This window comes from Vicugna pacos, chromosome 13 (assembly GCF_048564905.1).
Source record: "Vicugna pacos chromosome 13, VicPac4, whole genome shotgun sequence".
Lineage (NCBI taxonomy): Eukaryota > Metazoa > Chordata > Mammalia > Artiodactyla > Camelidae > Vicugna > Vicugna pacos.
In genome coordinates, this window is record NC_132999.1 from 688,769 (window position 1) to 706,834 (window position 18,066).

The 18,066-nt window shown below is 49.8% G+C and overlaps 1 protein-coding gene across 2 annotated transcripts in view; it reads right to left on the minus strand.

Moving 5' to 3' along the window:
- Positions 1-624: 624 nt before the first annotated feature.
- LOC140700562 (pleckstrin homology domain-containing family H member 2-like) overlaps positions 625-18,066 on the minus strand; it is a 178,016-nt gene continuing 160,574 nt past the window's right edge. Inside the window, exon 24 of one of the 2 annotated variants that reach the window (XM_072973973.1) lies at positions 625-2,219. The gene's annotated coding sequence lies outside the window, so the exon portion shown is untranslated. Of the gene's footprint in view, positions 2,220-8,367; positions 11,284-18,066 lie in introns of those variants that run through there. The other variant, XM_072973974.1, reaches the window with a different exon arrangement.

Genomic DNA, 18,066 nt, shown 5'->3' on the forward strand with positions numbered 1-18,066 from the left:
GTGTGTATGTGTGGTGGCGTTGGGGGGGGACATGCTCAAGGAAGGAGAGCAGCGGATGGTGAGGCACAGCTTGCAAACAGGAATGAGGGTGGTGTCTGTGGGAGCCTGTGCATCTACAGAAAGGTAGAGGAATGTCACCACTCATGTGCTGTGGTCTCCAGGACATATTTACTGGCAAGCGAAAAATGCAAAGTGGAGATGGGTGATCGGCCAGCCTGCACCAGCAGGGCAGGAGGGCATTTGGAAGGTGACTGAGTGCAAGAAAGTGGCCCGGCCAATGGGTGGCATCACAGGGACAGTGCCACACAGACAGGGGTCTCTACTGGTGCTAAAGCACCTGCCTACCAGCAGTGCCCCTCCAGACGGGCCATCCAGCCATTTTTGCTGCTTCCTGCTGCCACAGCCAATGAGCTCAAATTTTTGCCCCCAAACCAAACCACAGAAAGACGGTGAGTGGCTATAAATGTCAGCATTAGAAACAAGCATGCAGCAATGTGGGTGGATTTGGAGAGCGTCATTTTAAGTGAAATAAGTCAGAAAGAGAAAAACACCATATATCATTCATATGTGGAATTAAAAAAGACACTAATGAACTCATCTACAAAACAGAAACAGACTCACAGAGATAGTAAACAATCTTTTATTACTGGTGGTGGGGAAATAGGGGCTGAGAAGGGATAAATTCAGAAGTTTGAAATTTGCAAATATTAACTACATATAAAAATACTTAAAACAAATTTCTGTACAGCACAAGTAATTATACTCAATATCTTTTAATAACCTTTAATAAAAAAGAATATAAAAATGAATATATGTATGTAATGCATGACTGGGACACTGTGCTGTACATGAGACATTGACACACTGCAACTAACTATACATCAATTTAAAAAAAAACAAAGCAGTGTAAAACTATTGTAAAACAAAAAGTTTAACAAGTATACACACATACAAGTTTAAAAGAATAAACCACATTACCAAAAATTTCAGGTTGGGTTTAGACGGCAGAATTTGAAAAACAAAATGAAACAACCCTTCTCCAGAAAGCAGAGTCTCAGAGCCAGATCAACATCTTCAGTTACTGAACAGCTTCCCGGTGCCAGCCAGGGCCACCAGCACCCTGGGGCCTCACCACAGGCACGGTGTCCCCGGCAGCTGGGGGAAGGAGCACCCATTTGTCTAATTTGTGGCAATTTGAAGGCCACATCCACCCTTAACATCTCCATCTATATTAGTGGGAGCCCACATGGATGCCAACTGTACTTTACCACCACCTTCCTTGGAGACACGATAATCACCACCAAGGAGATGTTGGTGTCTGGAGTCTGGATGTGATGGGATGGAGTGCGAGGAGCCAGGCATCTTCCACTTTCCAAAGTCCACCCGGTGGACCGACTGGAAGACATTACCTCTATTTCTAGAAGGACCAAAGCAACAGTGCAGAATTCCAGGCTGGAGCTGAGGAGGCTGCACTGAGCTGAGCTGCAGGCCGTCTTTTTATCTATGTTTCGGAAGCAGCCATCCACTCATTAGTCAAAGCTCTAAGATCAACTGACAGCTATTCATAACATCTTTTCTAGATGCCCAGTGCTACGTTCCTCACTCAGGGGAGTCATTACACAGTGCAGACTTGAGACCCAGGCCCAGGTGTCACAAGGAAGGAGACACCAAGGATGTGTGTCCGTGGGGCATCGGGGCCCAGCTCTCATCCACCTCCTGAGAGCTGGAAGGTCCGTCCACTGTGGGGGCTGGTCTCCCAGGGCTGGGGGGCCTGTGAGAGTCCCAGACACCTCAGAGAGGCTGTGCTTGTGTCCAGGGATAGACAACGAATATTTAAGGGTCTGGGCAGGTAAGGGTCTCATCAGTCCCAGATTTCTCTTTTCCAAAGTTTTAATTTTTTTAAGTATTTTTCATTACTTTATTTATTTATTTATTTATTTATTTATTTATTTATTTATTTGGGGAGGTAATTAGGTTATTTATTTATTTTACTGGAGGTGCTGGGGACTGAATCCAGGACCTCGTGCATGCTAAGCACCCGCTCTACCACTGAGCTATACCCTCCCCCCTCTTTTCTGAAGTGTCTAACACAGGATCACACTCCTTCCAGAAGCCAACAAATGTCCAAGTGTTGCCCTGACAACTCCTTTCAGCAGATGAGAGATGAGTTCTGCCCCTCCAGCTTCAAACTCCTGTGGTTCCATGATTATATTTTCCTCCTGTGGAACAGAATATAGTTATTTTATTGTATTATTGTGCTATATTACATTATATTATACTGTAATGAGATATACTAAGATTATTTTATCATCAAGGTTACCCATTTATAGGTTAGTCACAAGTGAACCCAACCCATCTTCAGTTATTTCAGACAGAACAATGAAAAGTCAGCAAGGAAACATTTGCTGAAGAAAATCAATCATCTGAAAACTAGAATTTTTTAAAAATTAAAGGGTAGTGGTTTACAAGTTGCATTAGTTTCATGTGTCTAGCAGAGTGACTCAGTTATACATGTATATCTCTGTTCTTTTTCAGATTCTTTTCCATTATTGGTTATTACAAGAGACTGAATACAGTCCCCTGTGCTGTACGGTAGGTCCTTGTTGGTTATGTATTTTAGATGCAGCCATGTGCATCTGTTAGTCCCAAACTCCTAAATTAGTTTGGTTCCATAATTATTTTTTGTTCATACAAGGCATCCTTGACATTTTCTATTTTGTAAAGGAAAAGCTTTTGACAGTTAATCTTATCTCCTAAAAGGGCAGCAGGACCAGAAGAGACAGCGGCCTCTAAGGGGTCCCTGCCACCAGCCGGATCAATCCCACAGGGCGGCCCCGGCCCTTCCCTGGGGCCAGTGACCGAGGGGCTCCTTCAGGCCTGGACACACATGGACGAGGCTGTGCTTCATGTGTGCATTCACAAAAGCCACACGTGAGGGGAATTTTCCTGTATTAAACATTTCAATTTCATGATAAGTGATTACTAAAGGAAGATTCCCTATCTTATTCGGTTGTAAAACATTCACATGTATTTAGGGCGAAGATTCAGCTCTCCCTCAGCTGTCCCTGGGGCAAGGCTGCCCTGGAAACCAGCTCCTCAGGGAGCCACACGCCACCTTCCCGCCACCGGTGCTGCAGGTCAGGGTGGCCATGCGAGTCACAGGGGGCAGGACAATGAGGGCCGGGGGTCCCCTCTCTCTGGAAAGGGTCTCCTTGGAGCAGAGCAGCAGAAGGAAAGCTGGAAGATGTGGATCCTGACCAGAGGTTGTACCCAGCTCACTTTGATTTTTGCAGACACAGGTGCGAGGCGGCCAGTCCCGTGGCACAGCCAGCCCCTACAGGCCTGGCAGTGGGACTGTCATGCCCAGCACAGCATACAGGGCACCCTGGTCTCGGTCATTGCAAAACGCAACCCTGCCCCCATCAAGCTGCCAGGGCCCTGGAGACGAGACTGCTTTAAGAAGCAACAGAGCAGGAGGAGAGGGCACAGCTCAAGTTGCAGAGTGTGTGCTCAGCATGAACAGGATTCTGGGTTCAATCCAAAGCACTGTCTCTAAAAATATATAAATAAACCTAATCACCCGCCGCCAAATAAGCATCAAAGCAGCAACAGAGCAAAGACCTCCATATGTGGGTCTAGAAGGCAACACAATTCCCACTGAAATCCCAGTATGCTTTTTTAATCTATTTGACAAGCTGATTCTAATCCTTCCAAAGCAGAACCAGGATCCGCGAAGAGGCAGAAGGTGCTTGAAGACATGAGGTCAGGAACACGTCCTGTTAGGCGTCAGGACTGAAGTTAGAGTTACAATGCATAAGGCTATGAGCTGGAAGCCAGGGACAGATGCACAGACCGGTGGGACATGGAGGACAGCCAGGAGACAGAGCAGCATGTCCACTGGGAGCTGCAGGGGGACAGAGTGACCCTGGGGACCAGCAAGGAGAGGCATCGTCCTTCCGCCGCTCAAGGAGGGACTACTGGCCACCCCCCGCAGGAAGGGACAAAGAAACTTCCTCCACGTCTCATATCAGACACCAAAACCAACCCCAGAGGGATTAGAACTGAAACGTAGAAAGCAAAACCTGCAACGTGTAGGCGGAAATACACCAGAATATCTCCACGGCTCCTAGGTAGCAAAGAACTTCTTTTAAGAGACACAAAATGTGTTAACCTTGAAAAACAAGTGAGTACATTCAAAGAATATCACTTTATCAAATACCACCACTACCGGAGTGAAAACTAAAGCCACACACATGGAGAGGTGTGTGCATCAAATGCAGCACAGAAGATTCACAGATTATAGTAAAATGGACACATGACATGAAGGGAGCGTTTAACAGCAGGGAAGACGCCCTGCTCCTCAGTCCTGAGGGAGATGCAGAGCAAGGCCTGTGAGAGCCCATGTCACAGTGACTAGGCCCTCAGTTCAGAGCTGTCAGTGGACATGACCTACAGGGGACAGAGGGACAGGCTAAATGACACCAGAGGCAATCAGTGGAGAAAGCGGGTGTCCCACACGTGATTTCTTTGTGATGAGGGGCTCCTAGTGTCTGCTTTATCAGGCTCTCCACACAGCAGGGATGGGGCACAGGCAGCTTTTTAAATATAAAATAATTAAAATTCAATAAAACTTAAAAATCAGTTCTTCCGTCACATGGAGCCACACTTCGAGGGCTCAACAGCCTCAGCTCCGAACTCTCCATCACAGACAGCCCTCCCGGGCGACGGTGCTCCTCACCTTACATGTGCGTCACATACGTTCATTTAGATGCAGCAAATACTGTATAATAAAACATTCTGACAATGCTCACAGAGTAAACCATTCTTTAACGATGAACTCCATTGCAGATCTGTTTTTCTTTTTTTAATGATTTTTCAAAATTTCCAATTTTATTTAATGAGTTTTGAACAGAATAGAAAAAATTCAATAGTAGTTTTTAGAAATTTATAGAGAGAGAAATATAACATCGTATGCAGAGAAAAAATAGCATAGGAATAAATAAAATGATGCCATGATTTGTTAAAGCTTAGAAATCATATTTCCTAATAGGAGAAAAAAAGTTTACTTTTAACTTGAAATTTTTTTGGTTTTCAATTGTAGGAAACAAATTCAAATTAAAGTCTATAAATAGTCATGAAGAAAACCCTTGCTCCCCTTCCCTTATTAATGATCACAATAAATCAAGCCTCTAAATCTTCCCCCTCCCACCACCCTGGGGCGGGGCCCGCAGGGCCCGGGCAGGGCTGGGCGCCCACCAGGAGCTGCTGGCCGGGCAGGCAGGAGAGGACAGCGTCGCCCACCTCCCGCAGGTCCTGGAAGCACGCTGTCGTCTGCTCAACGTACTCAACGACGTCCTTCATCTGGAGCTGGAAGATCTCCAGGATGCCTGTGGTAGTGGGGGGTGAGTCTGGGGTTGGGGGAGGCTGGAGGGGCAGGAGATGCCCCAGGGTGCCGCCTGGGGTCCCTGGAGGGAGCATTCTCTGACACAGCCACTGTGCCCACGTGGGCATGGCCACCCATCTCCTGAGCCCCGCACCACCTGGGTCCTGGGCCTCAGCTCCAGAGCCTCTGTCTCTGTCAGCCCTGTGCAGACAGAGCGCGTGTTACGAGCTTTGCAGACACTGTGTATTTTGCACATTGAAGTTTGTGGTGACCCCGCATTGAGCAAGTCTACAGGCGTCATTTTCCCAACAGCATCTGCTCACTTCCCGCCTCTGTGTCACATCGTGGTCATCCTTACAATAGTTTAAACTTAAAAACTTTTTTTAGAATTTTTCCCCTCATATTATTTTTGTTTTTGCTTTGGGGGCTTGGATTTTCTTATTTATCTACTTATTTGTTTATCTATTTATTTTTAATAGCAGTACTGGGGATTGAACACAGGACCTCGTGCATCCTAAGCACGCCCTTTACCACTTGAGCTATACCCTCCTCCCTTAATTTTTAAACCCTTTTCTATTTTTTAATTAAAAATTTATTTATTTATTTAGCCAAGGGGAGAGGTAATTATTTACTTAGTTTGTTTTTAGATGGAGGTACTGGGGATTGAACCCAGGACCTCGTGCGTGCTAAGCATGCTCTACCACTAGGCTGTACCCTGCCCCCATTTTAAAGTGCATTATTATATTTGTTAGGGTGACCTGTGAGCAGTGGTCTTGGATGTCACTATGCCAAAAAGTCACAACTTGCTGAAGGCTCAGATGTTGGTTGGCATGTTTCAGCAATGAAGTGTTTTTTAATTACGGTGTGTATGTACTTTAAGGCATAATGCTATTATGCACTTAACAGACTACAGTCTAGTGTAAACATAACTTTGCATGCCCTGGGAAACCAAACAAGTCAGGGGGCTCGCTTCTTTGCGGTGGTCTGGAGCCAAACCCGCCATGTCTCCCAGGTTTGCCTGCATCTTCCGAGGAGGCATCATGGCCAGCAGAGGTAGGAAAGGTAATTGATAAAACTCACTTCACAGGCACAGAGGGGAGTGTACTTAATCCGATAAGGGACTAAACCAGAGCCCTGCAGCTAAACTCCTACTGGGCGGTGACACCCGCACAGCTTCCCGCAGGGCTCCTGCGCAAGACAGCGCGTCTCCACTGCTGTCCTGGAGGCCCTGGACGTTGTGATATGGCAGGAAAAGACACAAGGCATGAAGCCTGCTCAGAAAGTCAGTGTTGCCTGATTCAGTCCGACAGTCGGTGCTGACCCAGTCAAGACTCCCCGAGCTGACGCCGGAATGGGTGGTCACACAGAAGACGTGGAAAAGCCAAAACAACCCCGAGAGGCACAAAGTCAGACACTTAAGAGGTTTCAAGCCCTCATCCCAACCGGTCGGCCCTGAGTGCTGACCCACAAGGACCCATGGCCCTGCCCACCCAAGAGGCCATCGCTTCCTCTCGTGGTCCACCGCCAACCCCATCCACCCCCCAGGCCTCAGTATCACCCAGCGTGAGCTCAGACCCTCCCAGGGGGGTGTTCCTCCACATGTGTAGCCCCCCAGCAGGCACTAAAGGGCAGGGTTCCCCTAGCAACACAGTGTCATCTACACGAGGCACACAAGGTGCCACGGGCCTGGCCACACAGTGGGGTGAGGACATGTAGGGAGCGGCCCTGATGTCCACAGCTCTGCCTCAGACCAGCTCTGGATTTGGCCTAAATGGCTTCATCTCCGACATTAAAAGTGCCCCCTCTGGCCAGGATCTGAGCACCAGTTTTATGACCCCAGTGTTGCCATCTGTTTCTGACAACGGACTCAGGCTCCCGAGCCAGGCTCACCGACGGTCCTTTCCCTCCCCAGCGGCCGAATGGGTCACCTCGCCATCTCCCGAGACACCAGCAACAGCCCTGGGGGCTCAGCCTTACCAGCCGACTGCCTGTCAGAACAGTCTCCCATGGGTGGTCCACACGTGGGCCCAAGTCACTTAGCAAGGCAGTTGTCCAGCTCTCAGGAAAGTGTTAATGGATCCAAGACAAAAGGCGGTTTTGTACAAGACAAGGGTTCCTGCAGTCCAGTTTGATTGTGGATGATGCTTTCTGAGATCACGAAGGCTGTTAGTGTGGGGATCCCCAAACCAGTGCTGTTCAGGCCGTGCAGGTCTGGCACCCCGCAGGGCACCCCCGCCCCAGGGCCCTATAGCCAGCCAGCCAATGTGACAGATGGGCTGCACCCTGCGTGGAGCTGTCCCCGGGCCTGGGCCGGTCAAGCCCGGCGGGCAGCTGGACCTGGCAGTCGAGCTCCCCGCCCCTCCCTGGTCAGTGATGTTCAAGATCCGGGTGTTGCAGGAGAGCTGAGGTGCACAGGGTTCAGAGCCCTGTCACCCCCGCCCCACAACTCCCACACACCCTCCCGCAGCCTGCTCCTGGCTGAAAGGCTGCAGACCATCAGGCTCTGGTTGGCCCCCACCTCCTCCCAGCGGGGAAAGCAGATGGGAATCTTGCCAGTGACTGCCCACTTGGTCTCCCTCCCTGCGGCCGGGCTGACACTGCCCCCACCCCCCGTGCACCCAAGGAGGTGCCTTGCTCACTGGGGGAGCCATACGTGTGCAAGGCAGCCGGCAGACCTCGGGCATCACCTCCATCAGCGTCTCCTCATACTGCAGGATCATGCCTCACAGCTGGGGGAGAGGGGCCATGTCAGCCACCAGCCCCCACTGCCCCACGGGCCGAGGTGTGACAGGGGTTTGGGAAAAGGAGTCTGTTCATAAAATGCCCTGAGATGACCCAGGACTGAGAATCACTGGCTGGAAAGGAAACCCCACCACCCCCACCCCAGGAAGTGGGTGCAGAATCCCCCCCCCAAGGAAGGCCGCACCCCCGAGGGGCACACGCCAGGCTCCTGGCCACCTGCAGCAGCTCCCCCCTGGCCGCCGCGATGCCCTGGTAGCCCGCAGCCGGCAGACGACCTGGAAGAGCGGGGGCCCACGAAGCTGCGGCAGCCGCCATAAATGCCCGAGCAGGCCAGGTTCCAAGGCTGGGGACAGAGAGCGTCAGTGCTTGACGGAGTCTCAGGGATTTCAACGCAGCCCCTACACACTCGTGAAGAGGAGGAACTGCTTGGCAAAGTGCATGAGTATGCAGGGCCCTTGGGTAGAGGGATCCGGAGAACCTGTTAGACTCCCTTACTGGTATCTATGATTTCAACCTGAAGACGTGAAAACAAACTTGCTAAAACAGAAGGAAAACAAAGCCATTTGGTTTTCAACATTTATTAAACTGCTGGTCCTACAAAAGTATTTTGAGGTCCTGCAAGGAGAAATAAAATTATCTTACAGCCTCTTTGCTGCCCCCATGGAACTGCTCTCAGTCTCCTAGGGGAGACATCCAGGACAGACTCTGATGGGGTAGGGGAGCTGCATGGTCAGGGATGCAGGGTGGGCTGGGAGGAAAGGTAATCAGGGTGGCTTCCTGTAAGAGGGGACCTCCAAGCTTGTCTAAGGACATGGGCACACAATCAGCATGGAGACTCCTAATGCAAGCATTCAGTGCTATGCATTTCCCTCACACACTTCTTTAGCTGCACCCCGCACACTTTGATATATTTGCCTTTCACTTAGTTCAATGTCTTTTTTAAAAATTTCCCTTGAGTCTTCCTCTTACCCAAGGTTCATTTAGAAATGTGTTCATCTGAAAGTGTTTGAAGATTTTCTTGTCATCTTTTTGTTACTGATTTCTAGTTTGAGCTCACTGTGGTCAGATAACACACTCTAATATTTCAGTTCTTTTAATTGTTTTGAGGTCTGTTTTAGGATATGGTTTATCTTGGAGAGTGCTCATGGGCAAGAATCTGTGTGCTGCTGTTGTGGAGTGAAGTGTTCTGTACATGCCAATAGTGTCCTGTTGGTTGAAGGTGTTCGGCTGACTTTCTGTGCACTCACTCTTTCAGTTACTAAGTGAGAGGAAGGCTGACTTCTCCAGTTACAATTGTGCAGTTGTTCATTTCTCCTTCCACTTACTTCAGTTTTTGCTTCAAGTGTTTTGAAACTCTGCTGTTTGGTGCATCAACATTTAGGATTGCTGTATTTTCTTGCTTGACCTTTTTATCATTATGTACTGTCCCCCCATCCCTGGTAATAGTCTTTGCTCTAAAATCTACTTTATCTTACATTTACACAGTTACTCCTGCTTCCTGCCTTCCTTCCATCCTTTCTTTCGTTACTAGTGGGGAGGTAATTAGATTTATCTATTTGTTTGCTTCTTTATTTAATGGAGGTACTAGGGATTGAACCCAGGGCCCCATGCATGCTAAGCACACACTCTACCACTAAGCTACACCCTCTCCCCTACTCCTGCTTTCTTTTCAAATCAGAAGGGTTTGTTTAAATATATAAAACTTTTGCAAGGAAGCATGATTTAAAAAAATATGAAAGGAACCCGCCTACACTGTTGGTGGGAAGGTAGTTTGGTGCAGCCACTATGGAAAATGGTATGGAGATTCCTTAAAAAACTAAAAATAAAGTTACTACATGATCCAGCAATCCCACTCCTGGACATATATCTGGAGAAAACTCTAACTTCAAAAGATACATGCACCCCAGTGTTCATAGCAGCACTATTTACAATAGACAAGACATGGAAGCAACTTAAATGTCCATTGATGGATGACTAGATAAAGAAGATGAGATAAATTTATAAAATGGAATACTAGTCAGCCATAAAAAAGAATAAAATAATGCCATTTGCAGCAACATGGATGGACCTAGAGCTCATCATTCTAAGTGAAGTCAGACAAAGACAAATATCAAATGATATCACTTATATGTGGAATCTTAAAAAAAAAGATACAAATGAACTTATACACAAAACAGAAATAGACTCACAGACAGAAAACAAAGCATGGTTACCCAAGGGGAAGTGGAGAGAAGGCTAAACTGGGAGTTTGGGATTAGCAGATACTAACTACTGTATGTAAAATAGATAACAAAAAGGCCCTACTTATAATACAGGGAACTATATTCCATACCTTAGAATAACCTTTAGTAGAAAAGAATCTGAAAAAGAACAGATAAATATGCATATATGACTGAGTCATTATGCTGTACACCTAAAACCATGACATTGCAAAATACTTATACATCGATTACAAAAATATACATTTGCTCATTACTAAATTCTAAGACCTTGATTAGCACATAGTGAACTGTCAAAGCAACACCAGTGCATGAAGTGAACATGCGCATCTGAGAGGTGGGCAGCGGCCCACAGCACTGAGCACGTTTGCATAGCAGCGGCACGTTGCTGAGTGGCTGGATTTTGTCCTCATCCTTTCAAGAGCGTTGAGTGTTCCTGGGCAGGTGGCCAAGGTGCTTGCAAGTCAGCTGGATCCTTTTGTGACCTGCCAGGGTGTGCGGCAGTCACTCCCCGAGGGCTGGTACTGAGACAGGCCCTTCTGGCATCTCTCTCATGTGCCCGGGTGCTCAGTGAGGTTTCTCCATTCACGCAGGCAAGGCCCTGTGAGCTCTGGGAACTAGTCCACCTACAGCAGCTCCTCCTCTCCTAGTCACGGAGTTTAATATTCAAGCAAAGACTAAAAAGGGCATGTAGGTTGGTCTCAGGAGCTGTTTCTCTGCGTACCTCTCTCCTCTCCCATACTCTGCCTTGCAAATTCCAGCTGTTTTGGCTTCCTCGATTTCCAATCTGTCTCCTCCTCTGAGCAAGATGTCCGAAGTGCTTCCAGTCAGAAAGCCAGGGAAGTCAGAGTCCACACCCCTTGTTTCCTTTCCCTCAGGGGAACATCCAGTGAAAACAGTTGTTTCATAAATTGTGTCCACAGTCCCACTTGTTTAAGGCTAAAGAGTAAATCCAAACTGTTACTCCAATATCCTAAACGATGTTTATTTTTAAAAATCTGGGGGCGGGGTGGTAATTAGGTTTATTTATTTATTTATGTAATGGAGGTCCTGGGACTGAACGCAGGAGTTCGGGCATGCTAAGCACACACTCTACCACAGAGATACACCCTCCCCCCAAACAACTGTTATACACCATATTTTGACCGTATGTATTTCTCAATGTAAAGACCAAAATAATGGAAGCAAATACTGAATTCCAGTCAGTAGTTTGCGTTTTGCAGGGGGTAAGTTCAGTAATTCTGAAGCTACTTTCTGCAGAGTCTAGAACTGTGCAAATGAGAGAATACACTAAGAGTGATGAAACAAGAACCCTCAGTGTAGAAGGAAGTTACAGAAATGGAACTGAAGCCTGCAGTGCTGAATGGAAACTGATGACCACAGTGTGAATGCATGGCTTTAATACACAGACAGCAGGACGGACGGAGGCCCACGTAAACATTAGGGGTTTAGCTGTGTCCCCCCAAAACAGAACTTGTAGCCCTAATCACCAGTCTCTCAGAATGCGCTCATTCAGACACAGGGTTGTTGCAGATGTAATTAGACAAGATGAAGTCATTCTGGAGTAGAGTGCGCCCTTAATCCAATATAACAGGGCTGACGACCTCACAGGAAGAGGACAGAGACACAGAAGGAAATCACCATGTACCGACAGAGACAGAGACGGGCTGGAGTGATGTGGTTGCAGGCTGGGGGCCACTGGCCACACCACAAGTGGGAAGTCCAGAGAAGTCCTTCCCCAGAGTCCCAGAGGGGCCAGAGGCAAGGAAACACCTAACACCCAGGCTTGGCTTAATTATAAAATATTCTCCATTAAAAGGAGTCCTGGTGAATCACAGATTTCAAGGATAAGGTAGGAGAATTCCAAGATGAACCTGGAAGCCCCTGTGGTGCAGAAGGCAGGGCAGGGCTGCAGAGCCCTGGGGACAGCCCAGAAGACACAGAGGCGAGGCGGGAGGGGACCCCACTGGCCAAAACACAGCTGACTCGAGCCACAGAATCAAGTCCTGCCAGTTACAGATCATAACCCTGCGTTAGGATCCCTGAGTCCTCACTCACAATAAATAAAGAAATAAATAAGCACGAACAAGCACACACAGCAGAATGCCAACTACTGCCTGTAGGTGGAAGGAAAAGGCTCCTACATCACCACTGTTCAGCCGCCACAGTGAGAACGGCTGTGGATGAGAATCACCAACAGGTGCTGAAATCAGTGGGTCAAGTTTTAACAAGAAACAGCTTATTTAAAGTCTCAAATTATCTCCTTATAAATTACTTACCAACTTCAAACAGAAAAATGGTACCACTCCAGCAGAGAAACTTGGCAGCCACCACCCTGAGCACGGCCAGTGGTGGGACAGCCTCATGGAGCACCACACCCAACTCAGGGCACACCCGCCTTCGGTGCTGTTCCAGCCAGAGGCCCGACTCTGAGCCCAGCTACTGGCTTACTGCCAAGGCTACAGCACTGTCGCAGTGAGCAGCTGTACAGGTTACACTGAAGACACAGGCCACCTAAGTGCCCTCCCAGAGTCACCAGGCACAACTCATGCATCAGAAATAAGCAGCAAAACAAGCGGACATGCCAGACAACAAAGGCAGTCCTGGGCTCCTGCAAGCGGCTCCCGAGAAACCTTGAGGTGGGATTTAAAACACTGGGCGCACACTGCGGTTCTCACCCTGGACACACAAAACTTCTTTTCCAGCTAATGAAGCATTAAGGGTTCCACCAGAAGACCTAAAAATACAGGATGGCTCTTGCCAGCACTGACAGAAGGGAGAGGCCCCCAGAGCTGCTCTGGTGTGTGCCTGCCTGAACTGCACCCCAGGTCTCTGGGCCCAAGGAGGCCAAGGTCACATCACACTGGTCCCAGCCAGCACACGTGCCAAGGTTGCAGCTCTGACACACATGACACTGGGTTTCCAAGCGATCGCCTGGCCTCCAGGCACCTGGGCTTTGGGCGGGCTCTGCAGACCCGCCCACGGGCTCCCAGGGCAGCACCAGGCGAAGGCAGCCTTCTGCTCACTGACATGATGAAGACATCATGGAGGGCAGGCTCAGGGAACTGAGGGCAGAGGTCCTGACGTGAGTTCTGGCCACCTCGGCTCTGACATCGGGACTCCTGTCACCATCAGGACAGGCAGCCCTGGACAGCGTGGCTGTTCCCTAGCATCAGCCACAGTTGGGAAGAGGGCACCCACATGGGCCCAGCTCAGAGGGCGGAGCCTCAGAATCTCTTTCCCTAACTCCACACTCCTCACCCAGCTTCCATCCAGATGCCCGAAGCATCCTTCAGAAAACACAGTGATTCAGCAGAAGGGTTTGCAGCGCTTGCTGAACGTTCCTCCTCGTGTCATTTTCACCTGCCCCTCCCCCCGCCGCCCCACAGTCCTTCCACGGCTCCTGGTGTTTCTGAGGCCTCGGCCCATCTTAATTATGTCACCAAGATGACCAGGACAGCTGGGCGATGTGTGCACGCAGTGCAGTGGCCACAAAGGGGGCCCAGGGGGCATTTCAACTGTTCCTCTTACAAGATCTCTGGGAATCCCTTAAAAGGGGGACAAAACACTAGACAATCAAAAATGCAACCCAAAGTGATACCCAAAAGTCACAGCTCCCGTGTCACCCGACTCTGCTCCCCACCTCCCGCCCCCACTGTAATGTATTTTCTGGACTTGCCGACACTGGGGTTCTGTTGCGTTTCCCCTTTGGAGGTGCCAGTTCTAAGCAATGGGCAAAAATCATTTAAGGGACATAACAGAAATTCATTCCAAATGTTCCAAATGGACTAACCTAAGCAACGCACATCCTGCAAACATTGGCCATGACTTAAGCAGATTTCCAGAAGCACAGCAAGCACGTGCATACCCTTGCTGGCACGGCCTGCTCTCCTTTGAGATCATGTGGGGGAAAATGTGTATTTAACAGCATGCCTATTAACAACTATTTCTGCAAAATAAAAAAGTACATTGTCTTTGACCATACGGCAAAAACTCTAGAAGACATTTTTACAATGGAAATCATTAGGAATTGAATTATTTCCATGTATATATATATTCTAGCTTTTCTACAACTATGGGGAATTACTTGTATAATAAAAATATTTTTTCAGTTAATTCTAACTATAACAACTTTAAAAACACCTGTTAATAAAGTAGGCACTCAGAAGGGAGCTGACAGGAATGAGTGGTCTCAAGTTTGCTTCCGGTGACTTATGCCCAGCCAGGCGTGGGGACCCCTGACCCAAGGAGGCTCCTCCACCTGTGGCCCCTGTGGCCATGGCCACATGTCCCCTCTGCTGCCTGGGGCTGGGCCAATGGCTCAGAGGCACAGCTCCATACACCAGGAACAGGCCTGCCTCCCCACAAGGAAAGCAACGCTGGGTCCCAGACAGATGAGGGCAACAACAGGTACGATCAGGCTGTAGGAGGGCCTCCCTTCAGCCCTCAGGGTCAAAGCTCAGCCCCTCTGGATCAAAAAAATCTAGGCCTAGACATCAGCTGTGATTAAGCCAGCACGTGGTGGGATGTTCAGACGCAGTAATGAAGCAAAGTAAAAGCGAAAGACACTTATTTTTAAGCAGTGGTAATAACACTCACACAGACGCTCACATACATGCACACACTGTCTCTTACACACCCACCATCACTCATGTTCCCCCACTGCTCTCACTATTAGTCACACACTCTTACAAACACGCACACTCCTGCCTGTGCTGACAGAGAACAGGGCGCAGAGAGGACAAGCCTCAGGCAGGTGGACACCCAGGGTGCAGGGGCCGCCCCAGGGCTACCCCAGGATGTGGGCCGCTTCACGAGGCGGGACCGCACGACCCTGCGGCCAGCAGCCATGCCACCCACCCAGTGGGTCGCTTTGTGCTGCTCAATAGAGGAGTCAAATGGTAGGTGGGTGGGAGGGTGGCTGACCAGCTGATCCTCATGTTCCCCAACATCTCAGAGTAGAAGCAAAAGAGAGGCACCGCCCAGCACGTTCCAACGTCTGCAGACTTCAAAGTGTGCGGGCAGTGCCCACCCGGCAGCCGCCGTCCTCGGGCAGCACGGGTCCCACCCCGGGCCGCGGGGGCCGCTCCGGGCGGGAGCCCCGGCCCCGCCGCGCCGTCCGCCCGAGCCGCCACCGCGCCGCACCCCCTCGGGCTGGCCCACGGCTGCCCCTGCTCACACGGGAGCCCAGGAGGGCCTGAGCACCCTGGGCGCGGGAAACGATGGGGGTCGGGGGGCAGGGTGGAGGCCCTGAGACCACCCCGCTGGATGCCCGCTGGCGGGGCGCCCGGCATCCCCCCCGCGGCGGCGGCGGCGGCGGCGGCGGCGGCGGCGGCGGCGGCGGCGGCGGCGGCGGCGGCGGCGGCGGCGGCGGCGGCGGCGGCGGCGGCGGCGGCGGCGGCGGCGGCGGCGCTGCTGCTGCTGCTCACGGGCGGGCGGGGCCGCTGCGGCGGCCGGCGAGCGGGAAGCCGGGGCCGGGCTCCCGGGGGGGACGCGGGGGGGTGAGTGTCCGGTCAGGCCCCTGCTCAGCAGCGAGTGGGTCACGCGGCTGATTTCCAGGAGGCCATCCAGCTCCCACGGGACCAGCGGCGGGGGGCGAGGGCAGAGCCGGGCCAGGCACCGCGGCCGCCATCCCGCACACGGGCGGCGGGGATGGGGGGGCGCGGTGGGCAGGGCGGCGGGGCCTGCGCCGCGGGGCCCCAGGGCCAGGCCCGGAGCACACGGGGGCCTGGCGGGGTCACGCGCTTGCTGCCCACACCCCGAGTCAGCCCGTCCTCTCCACTGCTCCTGCAGTGCCCTCCTTTCCACGGTTGTACCCCCAGGGCCACTGTCCTTTCTCCACTGCGGTCACCTCCGCACTGTCCACTGCCGGCCTCCAACCCCCTCATGGGGCAGAGAGCACTGGGCTGTGTGTCCTCAGGTGTTGGCCTGAGTCGGCGTTCCTAAGGCACCTGAAGGTGTTCCCAAGCACAGCCTCACCACAGAGAGGCCAGCACGTTCAGAGCCAGCCCCCCAGGCTGTCACACTGTCCACAAACCCGCCCAGGTCTGCACTAGCCACCACGAAGCCACTGGTCACATACAGCAATGGGAACATGGCTGGTCTGAACTGAGGTGCACTGTGCCTGAGACACACAAGATCTCAGAAACTGAATGTGAAAACAAAGAATTTTAAGATATCCATGTCTATATGCTTTTATAATGATTGTATGTTGAACTGTTAATTTGGGGGCATAGTGGGATAAATAAAACTGATTATTAAAATTAATGTCCCCTATTTCTTTTTCCTTTTCTAATGTGATGTTTAAAACAATCTCCACGGCCATATTCTACTTGTACTGGGCGGCATGGGCCTCAGTCAAAGCCTCAACCAGTGGTTTTCATCTGAATCATGTAAGACCAAGGCCAGGGAAGATACTGTGGCCCAGACCAAGCCAGGCTGCAGGAGGGGCCCCTGGGGGCCTCCGATCCCAGACAGCCGCTGGATCCTGAGGAAGCGCTGGAGGGCTCCCTCACCCCCACCCCACAGAGATGCCCTCTGCTGAGAGGGCGCCCCAAGGGGACACCCCCACCCCAGAAGCTGCTTCTCAGGAACAGTCTTCCTGGAGTCCTTGCCTGCAGACTTGACTCTTGGAAGATTGAAATGGCACAGAATCCTTAATTTGTACTTCCTTTCTTGCTGGCAATCAGATTTTCTGTCCTTGATCACACTGCTCAGACACCCAGGGGACTTCCCTTCTCCTTTAAAGTCCAACACTTTCACTACAATAGTCCTTGGTGTTGGCCACCTTGGGTCAGTTCCCCCAGGCATGTGATGTAGGCTATATATATATATATATATATTCCATTTTTCATTTCATCAAAGTTAATTCTTGAGATACCATTTTTAATATTTGTTCCATCTTGTTCCTTTGATTTTCATCCTCAGGGATGTCTATGTGTTGCATCTTCACTGACCACCTTCTACGTGATTTCCTCTCAATCCTTTTTGCCTGTCTCTCTTTTCTTTTTCTTTCTTTCTTTCTTTCTTTCTTTCTTTCTTTCTTTCTTTCTTTCTTTCTTTAGGTATAGTCAATTTACAATGTTGTGTCAATTTCTGGTGTACAGCACAATTCCTCAGTCATACATGAACATACACATACGTTCATTTTCATATTCTCTTTCACCATAAGCTACTAATAGATATTGAATATATTTCCCTGTGCCATACAGTATAAACTTGTTTATCTGTTTTATATACACTATCTGCAAATCTCAAACTCCCAGTTTCTCCCTTCGCACCTCCCTCTCCACTGGCAACCACAAGTTTGTATTCCATGTCTGTGAGTCTGTTTCTATTTTATATATAAATTCATTTGTGGGTATTTTTTTTAAGATCTACATATGAGTGATATCATATGGTATTTTTCTTTCTCTTTCTGGCTAACTTAACTAGAATGACATTCTCCAGGTCCACCCATGTTGCTGCAAATTATTTTATCATTTTTAATGGGTGAGTAGTATTCCATTGTATAAATATTTCACAACTTCTATATCCAGTCATCTGTTAATGGACATTTAGGCTGTTTCCATGTCTTGGTGAAAGTAAATAATGCTGCTGTGAACACTGGGGTGCAAGTGTCTTTTTGAATTAGGGTTCCCTCTGGATATATGCCCAGGAGTGGGATTACTGGGTCATATGGTAAGTCTATTTTTAATCTTTTGAGGACTCTCTATCCTGTTT